General features: G+C 41.6%; 1 pseudogene; it reads right to left on the bottom strand.

The window, feature by feature from the left end:
* Positions 1 to 2,799: 2,799 nt before the first annotated feature.
* On the bottom strand, positions 2,800 to 3,296 carry LOC113898172 (annotated as a pseudogene).
* Positions 3,297 to 9,755: the final 6,459 nt, after the last annotated feature.

Below are 9,755 nucleotides of genomic sequence, written 5' to 3'. Positions count from 1 at the left end.
TTGTAATAACTTTAAAATAACCAAAGGACTGCCAAAATGTACTTAATCATTATTACTCTAGTTTTTGCATTTGTTTTAATTTTCACTATTATAAATAATTTATTAGTTAAAAGGATATATATGAGTACCTACTATGTGTAAGGAATTATTCAAGGGCATTAAGGACACCATTTGCTTTGATTCTTTGTGAGCAGTGGGGAGGAAACACAGACAAACACATGAGTATATAATATGCAATATGGAGAAAAGCAAGAAAAGAGATTAAAGCCTACAGGATGTGGAGAAGGGATGGGTTTGCTGTTTTAAAATATTTTTTTAAATGTTTTGGGATTATAGTCTAGGAATAAAGGATAATTTCTTTTGATTCACCTCCTTGTTGTGAGAAGTGAGATCACAAGGACATAGGGCGGGAATATTGCTAAGGCTTTCAAGATGGATGGCCCAGTACTCTTCCAAGAGTTTTCCCAATTTATATTGCCACCAGTAGGAATTTGCCAAATGAGCATCTTGGACAACAGTAACACTGAGCATTCATATTAAAAAAAGAAAACTTTGCCAATTTAATAGGTGATTCTGGATACCTTTTGTCAAAGTGGCATTTTTTTTTTAGTTTAACTTTTCTTTCTTTTTTAAAAAAGATTTTAGTTTTTATTTTTTGGCTGTAGTGGGTCTTTGCTGCTGCACTTGGGCTTTCTCTGGTTGCCGTGAGTGGAGGCTGCTCTTCCTTGTGGGACACAAGCTTCTCATTGTGGTGGCTTCTCTTGTCGTGGAGCCTGGGCTCTAGCCACAAGGACTTCAGTGGCTGCAGTTCCTGGGCTCAGTAGTAGTGGCACACAGACTTAGTTGCTCCATGGCATGAGGGATCTCCCAGACCAGGGATCAAACCAGCGTACCCCGCATTGCAAGGGGGATTCTTAACACTGGACCACTAGGGAAGCCCAAAGGAGCATTTCATATAATTATTTATCTTGACCACATTTTGGACTTTGTAAGCTTTTGGACTGTAATTGCCATTTGCTGTTGGTATGGTGTGTATGTGTGTGAGTGTATACATTTGTATGAGAGGAAGAGAAAGAGAAGGAGAGAATGAAACAGAGATTAAAATTTTTTTTGGATATGATGACACTTGGACATGTTTCCTGCTGTGGAGAAAAAAAAATTGGGGATAGAATATTGAATCATAAAGAGTCAAATATGGAGAAAACAATTTTTTTTTTTCTGTAGAATTAGGCAATTTATTGTCAATTCAGACCTTGGAATTAAATAATTCCTTAAAGAAAGTGTCAGTCACTCAGTCGTGTTGTACTCTTTGTGACCCCATGGACTGTAGCCCACTAGGCTCCTCTGTCCATGGGATTTTCCAGCAAAAATACTGCAGTGGGTAGCCATTCCCTTTTCCAGGGGATTTTCCCAACCCAGGAATTGAACCCTGGTCTCCCGCATTGCAGGCAAGTTCTTTCCTATGTGAGTATCCAGGGAAGCCCTGAAATAATTCCTTAACATCCCCAAATTTACATACATTTGGTAAAGGGAAATATATGAAGATAAAAAGATTACCACAGGTCTAAAATATATCATTTTATGCTAAAATTGGGAAACTGTCCAGAAAATGAAATGTAGAGTTCCTAGATGGCAAAGAATGTGTAATTTATTTTTGTTTCCCTGGAGTTCCTAAGAGTTTCACAGTTAATATTGGTTGAACAAATGAAGCAACCGTTTAATGCAACGTTTTACTTGTTTGCACTGTTATGCAAATATATTTCATACCCTGCAGGGCCCTGTGGGGCTCCTGAGCACAAAGCCTTTTCATTTCACCCATTTTTTTGATAATAGGAAACAACCTTCATTCAGCCTCCAGGACCTTCCCTGAGTTTCAATGGGCAGATTTAAGCAGTTGTCATTTAGGGACTGGAGGGGACGTGAGACCAGGGAGAAAGAAACAGTCATGAGCAGCCTTGGGACAAGGTATCATTTCCCCATCAACGAAACCCACAACAACACCTTTGAGCTATTTTGTGGATACTGAAACCCCCTCCAGGTGGGAAAAGTTACGGTATGCTGCCTGCAAGCAGGAAGACCCCAGGTCATTTAAACCTGAAGGCTGACATTGTTGACTCCTACTTACCTCACCACAAATCCATCAGAAGAATGTCCACAAGCCGATTACTCCCTCTTTTACTATAAAACCTGTCACTATCTTCCCCAAGTTAAGACACATTGTTTTGAGGGCGTTAGGCTGCTATCTCCACTTTTGCCTGGCAAAGCAATAAAGCGACTCTTTTCTACTTCCCCTCAAACTCTGTCTCTGAGATTTGATTTGGTACTGGTGTACAGAGAAGCTGAACTTTCAGCATCAATTTTTATCTCTTTGAGAATCAGGAGGCTTAGGTAGGTATTTTTTGAAGTAGTAGCCCTTAGGAAGGATAAAAGCTTCTTTTGTAGGGACCCATATGTGGTAAGCACCCACTTAAGGCTGTGACCCTGTGCTATGTGGGGACCAGGAGGTGGGGCCATTTTTGGTCCTAACAGGAAGCGCCCCAGTTTTGGGCTCATTGTGCTCATTGTGTCTACCTCTGCTTTTTTTTTTTTTTAGGGTGATGAAAACTTTATTTGGTGCTTTGCGCAGCATCAGGTAGGGAATAAATCTGGAGAGAGAGCCTGGTTTGGAGGTATAGGGACCCCAGTAGGCTTCCTTTCTGTGCCGGAGGGTACCATGGAGGGCCTAAGGCTGTTTTCCTGGACGGCTAGAGGGGTCTGAGGTGGGGCAGGCTTTCAGTAGGGGGCCCTAGACAAAACAGGTTAGAAAGGGCTGGGAATGGACAGGAATTCTTCTGAAGGGTGATATAGAGTGCTGCCTTCACCCAACCAGGCAGAGAAGAAGGGCACAGAACGGATGGACGTGGGAGACCAGTCAGAAGAGGAAGCGATCACCTGGCACAGTTTGGCCCAGAGGGCACAGGGGATTCTTCACCACCAGCTGAACTTACAGCACACTGTGGGTGCAGTGAGGCACCTCTCAGCTGGGCCCCACACCCAATCAGTATTCATGACCACCCTCGATCCCAGTGAGTGTCTTGTAGTAGTGGAACTTGTAACGACTAGTTTGGAAGTCCAGAAAGCTGTCCTTCATGTCTGGCGGGGACATCTTGCAAACAAAGGAGTAGGTAAAGAAGAGCATCCCACACGTCAGCTTGTAGGCCGCCTTCTTGGGGATCCCCGCTTGCTTCTTCAGTCCACTTGCTGTAATGCAGACACACTCCATTCTGGTCAAATAGGTGCAGGTTGTGGACAATCATTAGAACTGCTCTGAATGCCTGTCACTTGATACATCCTCTCTCTACTTTCTCAGTCTGTCCGTGTCCATGACCCATACATAGTATGTCTGTCTGCTCCCATGAGAAGGTGTTTCATTAATTAATGCATGTATTTATGCATTTATTTACCCATCTATTCATTTGAGCATGTATTCATACACTACTGCAGTCATTCATTCAGTACATATTAAGTGTAAGTTCTGTGGGAATTCCCTGGCAGTCCAGTGGGTTAATTCTGCACTTCCACTGCAGTTAGTGTGAGTTTGATCCTTAGTCTGGGAACTACCGATGTGAGAGTTGGACCATAAAAAAGGTTGAGTGCTGAAGAACTGATGCCTTCAAATTGCGGTGCTAGAAAAGATTCTTGAGAGTCTCTTGGACAGCAAGGAGATCAAACCAGTCAATCTTAAAGGAAATCAACCTTGAATATTCATTGGAAGGACTGATGCTGAAGCTGAAGCTCCAATACTTTGGCCACTTGATGTGAAGAGCCAACTCATTGGAAAAGAGCCTGATGCTGGGTAATGATTGAAGGCAAAACGAGAAGGGGGTAGCAGAGGTTAGATAGCATCACTGACTCAATGGACATGAGTTTGAACAAACTTCAGGAGACAGTGGAGGACAGGGAAGCCTGGCATGCTGCAGTCCATGGAGTGACAAAGAGTTGGACACGACTTAGTGACTGACCAACAATAATAACTGGGAACTAAGGTCCTGAGTGCCACGTAGCACAGCCCCAAAAAAGTTACAACTTTTTACTTTGGTACCAGAAGAATCAATGATAATTAGGGACCCAAATGGGTGCCCAGGGAAAAGCCCCAGGCTCCAGACCTACAGTCCCATTGTTGGTGTTGTGTAAATTGAGATCATGACAATGTGCTGGCCAACCCTTCTTGGTCCACTGACTTTGAACAAATAAATTCTTGTTTTACCACACCCAAAGCAAGATGTGCTGACTAAGCCTTCTTTACCAGGATAATTGTATTATACTTCTCTTCGTAATAGCAAAGGTTAGAACAACAGTATGTGACCTTAACAGCTCCCGGCACTGAATCTGCACTGTGTCAGCTGTGAAAAAATAGACATCCCAACATTCAAGTGAGACTATTTGGCAAGTTTATGTAACTTTGTATTAAAAGATGAGGAAAATGTTTGTTTGTTTTAAAGCAAAACTGAGACTCTCTGACCTTAAGGAGCTTATAATCCAGGTGAGAAATTAAGGCCAGTCTGAGCGCCGAAGAATTGATGCTTTTGAAGTGTGGTGTTGGAGAAGACTCTTGAGAGTCCCTTGGACTGCAAGGAGATCCAACCAGTCCATTCTGAAGATCAGCCCTGGGATTTCTTTGGAAGGAATGATGCTAAAGCTGAAACTCCAGTACTTTGGCCACCTCATGCGAAGAGTTGACTCATTGGAAAAGACTCTGATGCTGGGAGGGATTGGGGGCAGGAGGAGAAAGGGATGACAGAGGATGAGATGGCTGGATGGCATCACTGACTCAATGGACGTGAGTCTGAGTGAACTCCGGGAGTTGGTGATGGACAGGGAGGCCTGGCGTGCTGCGATTCATGGGGTCGCAAAGAGTCGGACACGACTGAGCGACTGATCTGACCAAGAGTTACAGATCATAGATCTAAGGAATGCGTTATGTTGAAAGCTGTCTAAAGACCCATCTGGTCTGAAATTCCCTACCAAGGTGGAACTCCCTTGACAAATTACTCTGGATTCCGCAGATAGTCTTTTCAGCTTTGTACCAACATTTTTCTGTGAGGAAACTATTATTAATTTTTTTAATTAGAAAAACTGTATATGCTTAATGTAGCACATTGAAACAATATGGCAGAGTATCACAGTAAAAAGTAAAGCCTCAGCTCAAATCCCCTCCCCCACCATTTGTTACCAGATGGTGAGAATGGCTATTTTCTATACTTGCACAAGCATATATATAAAAATTCCATCCCATGCTTTCAATTATAATCTATTTTTAAAATAACATGTACAATATAAAAACTGAAAGAGTATAAAAGAATACAGTAAAAAGAAAAAAAAGAAAATTTTCAAAGGAAAAAAATGAAAAAAAATTTTAGAAAAAGGAAAACAGGAAAAGAAAAAAAAAACAAGAAAAACTGAAAAAGAAAAAGACAAAAACAATCAAACAGAAAAAGAATATACAGTGAAAACAAAATCTCTTCTATCCCTTTCCCTCTAGCACCTCAGTTCTGATCCACAGAGGCAGCCACTCTTACTATCTTTACATACATCCTTCCAGAAATAGTCTGTGTACTTTCCAAACATATATGTTATTCTTTTTTTTAAAAAAAAAAGGCACAAATGTTAGCAGCTTAAATACATTATTTTCCCCTTAATAACATATCTTAGAAATAATTCCATATTATAACTTGGAGTGAGCTCCTTCATTCCTTCTAACAGGTACATAGCATTTCATTTTAAAGATAAGTCATAATTTAACAAATCAATTTATTATGAATATTTTGGTGTTCCTGCCCTTTTGCTGTTAGAAACAAGGCTGCAATGAATAACTTTGGCTGCATTACATTTTTTTTTTCATGCAAGGTTGCTGTATAAATATTTAAAAGCAGAATTGCTGGATCAAAGGGCAGATGTACTTGTTGTTTTGATAGACATTGCCAGTTCCTCTCAATAGATGTACCGTTTTGTATTGTTTTTTAGGTGCTAAGTTGTGTCCAACTCTTTGCCACCCCATGGACTGCAGCATGCCGTACCTTCCTGTCTTTCATTATCTCTTGGAGTTTGCTCAAACTCATGTCCATTGAGTCAGTAATGCCATCCAACTATCTAATCCTCTTTTGCCCCATTCCTCCTGCCCTCAATCGTGTCGGGTTCCTTGAGACCCTATGGACTCTAGCCTGCCAGGCTCCTCTGGAATTTCTTATCATTTTCTTTTATAGTGTTTTGCTTTTATCTATTTATTTTTGCATTTGTTTCACCATATTGAGTAAGGCTTGTCCACAGCAAAATACAAAAATCCTACCATATTCTCTTCTAGTACTGAGATAGGAAGGGGGTCAGTTAGTTCAGTTCCTCAGTCATGTCCGACTCTTTGTGACCCCATGGACTACAGCACACCAGGCCTCCCAGTCCATCACCAACTCCCAAAGCTTGCTCAAACTCATGTCCATCGAGTCAGTGACGCCATCTAACCATCTCATCCTCTGTGGTTCCCTTCTCCTCCTGCCTTCAATCTTTCCTTGCCTCAGGGTCCTTTCCAATGAGTCAGTTCTTCCAATCAGGTGGCCAAAGTATTGGAGCTTCAGCTTCAGTATCAGTCTTTCCAATGAATATTCAGGACTGATTTCCCTTCAGATTGACTGGGTTGATCTCCTTGCAACCAAGGGACTCTCAAGAGTCTTCTCCAACACCACAGTTCAAAAGCATAAATTCTTTGGCGCTCAGCTTTCTTTATGCTCCAACTCTCACATCCATATATGACTACTGGAAAAACCATAGCTTTGACTAGACTGACCTTCGTCATCAAAGTAATGTCTCTGTTTTTTTAATATACTGTCTTGGTTGGTCTGGAAAATCCCATGGACGGAGGAGCCTGGTGGGCTGCAGTCCATGGGGTCGCTAAAAGTCGGACACGACTGAGCGACTTCACTTTCACTTTTCACTTTCATGCATTGGAGAAGGAAATGGCAACCTACTCCAGTGTTCTTGCCTGGAGAATCCTAGGGATGGGGGAGCCTGGTAGGCTGCTGTCTATGGGGTCGCACAGAGTCAGACATGACTGAAGTGACTTAGCAGCAGCAGCAGGTTGGTCATAGCTTTTCTTCCAAGGAGCAACTGTCTTTTAATTTCATGGCTGCAGTCACCATCTGCAGTGATTTTGGAGCCCAAGAAAATAAAGTATGTCACTGTTTTCACTTTCCCCCCATCTATTTGCCATGAAGCGATGGGACTGGATGCCATGATCTTAGTCTTTTGAATGTTGAGTTTCACTCTCCTCTTTCACTGTCATCAAGAGGCTCTTTAGTTCTTTTTCGCTTTCTGCTGTAAGGGTGGTATCATAAGGGTATCATCTGCACAAAAGAGGTTATTGATATTTCTCCTGGCAATCTTGATTCCAGTTTGTATATCATCCAGCCCAGCATTTTGCATGGTGTACTCTGCATGTAAGTTAAATGAACGGGATGACAATATACAGCCTTGACATACTCCTTTTCCATTTTGAAACCAGTCCATTGTTCCATGTCCAGTTCTAACTATTGCTTCTTGACCTGCATACAGACTTCTCAGGAGGTAGGTAAGGTGGTCTGGTATTCCCATCTCTTTCAGAATTTTCCACAGTTTGTCATGATCCACATAGTCAAAGGCTTTGGCATAGTCAATAAAGCAGATGTTTTTTGGAAACCCTCTTGCTCTTTCTATGATCCAACAGATGTTGGCAATTTGATCTCTGGTTCCTCTGCCTTTTCTAAATCCAGCTTGAACATCTGGAAGTTGTTCTCAGTTCATGTACTGTTGAAGCCTGGCTTGGAGAATTTTAATTATTACTTTGCTAGATTGTGAGATGAGTACAATTGTACGGTAGTTTGAACATTCTTAGGCATTGCCTTTCTTTAGGATTGGAATGAAAACTGACCTTTTCCAGTCCTGTGGCCACTGCTGAGTTTTCCATATTTGCTGGCATATTGAGTGCAGCACTTTCACAGTGTTTGAAATAGCTCAGCTGGAATGCCATCACCTCCACTCGCTTTGTTCGTAGTCATGCTTCCTAAGGCCCCCTTGACTTCACATTCCAGGATGTCTGGCTCTACATGAGTGATCACACCCTCATGTTTATTTGGGTCATTAAGATCTTTTTTGTATAGTTCTTTTGTGTATTCTTGCCACCTCTTCTTAACATCTGCTTCTGTTAGGTCCTTGCTCTTTCTGTCCTTTATTGAGCCCATCTTTGCATGAAGTGTTTCCTTGGTATCTCTAATTTTCTTGAAGAAATCTCTAGTTTTTCCCATTATGTTATTTTTCTCTATTTTTTTACCATTAATCTCTTAGGAAGGCATTCTTATCTCTCCTTGGTGTTCTTTGGAACTCTGCATTCAGATGGGTATGTCTTTCCTTTTCTCCTTTGCCTTTTGCTTCTCTTCTTTTCTCAGCTATTTGTAAGGCCTCCTCAGACAACCATTTTGCCTTTTTGCATTTCTTTTTCTTGGGGTGGTCTTGATCACTGTCTCCTGTACAATGTCACAAACGTCCATCCATAGTTCTTCAGGTACTCTATCAGATCTAATCCCTTGAATCTATTTGTCACTTTAACTGTATAATCATAAGGGATTTGATTTAGGTCATACCTGAATGGTCTAGTGGTTTTTCCTACTTTCTTCAATTTAAGTCTGAATTTTGCAATAATGAGTTCATGATCTGAGCTACAGTCAGCTCCTGGTCTTATTTTTGCTAACTATATAGAGCTTTTCCATCTCTAGCTGCAAAGAATCTGATTTTGGTATTGACCATCTGGTGATGTCCATGTGTAGAGTTCTCTCATATGTTGTTGGAAGAGAATATTTGCCCTGACCAGTGTGTTTTCTTGGCAAAACTCTGTTAGCCTTTGCCCTGCTTCATTTTGTACTCCAAGGCCAAACTTGCCTGTTACTCCAGGTTTCTCTTGACCTCCTACTTTTGCATTCCAGTCCCCTAAAGTAGATAGCCAATGGGAATTTGCTATATGACTTAGGGAACTCAAACAAGGGCTCTGTGACAATCTAGAAGGATGGGATAGGGCAGGAGATGGGAGAGAGGTTTGGGAGGGTGGGGACATCAGTGAACCTATGACTGATTCTTGATATATGACAGAAAACCACAAAATTCTGTAAGGCAATTATCCTTCAATTAAAAAAAATAAACAAAGTGAAAAAAAAAAAAGCTCAGGTTCTCTCTCTCTTTTTTAAAAAATACTTTTATTTATTTATTTTTGGGTGTGCTGGTCCTTTATTGCTTTGAGCAGAAGCTACTCTCTAGTTGAGGTTCTTGGGCTTCTCATTGCTATGACTTTTGTTACAGAGCATGAGCTCTAGAGCACAGGCTCAGTAGCTGTGGCACACAGGCTTAGTTGCCCTGTAGCATGCGGGATCTTCCCAGACCAGGGCTCGAACCTGTATCTCCAGCATTGTCAGGAGATTCTTTACCACTGAGCCATCAGGGAAGCCCAAGGCTTAGGTTCTTGATGTCTCATCACCAAAGGCATTCAGTGAGAGACAAAGCAATAGGTAGATTTATTTATAGAAAAACACACTTCAAAGTGTGGGCCATGTCAGAATGTGAGAACAGCACCAAGGTATGAGGTTGTCTTTTTTATGTGTGTGGACGTGCTCAGTCATGTTTGACTATTGGCAACCCCATGAATTGTAGTCCCCAGAATCTGTCCATGGGATTCTCTAGGCAAAAATACTGGAGTGGATTGC

Source organism: Bos indicus x Bos taurus, chromosome 1, assembly GCF_003369695.1.
Source record: "Bos indicus x Bos taurus breed Angus x Brahman F1 hybrid chromosome 1, Bos_hybrid_MaternalHap_v2.0, whole genome shotgun sequence".
In the NCBI taxonomy this organism is placed as follows: domain Eukaryota; kingdom Metazoa; phylum Chordata; class Mammalia; order Artiodactyla; family Bovidae; genus Bos; species Bos indicus x Bos taurus.
This window is presented reverse-complemented; position numbering and strand designations above follow the sequence as displayed.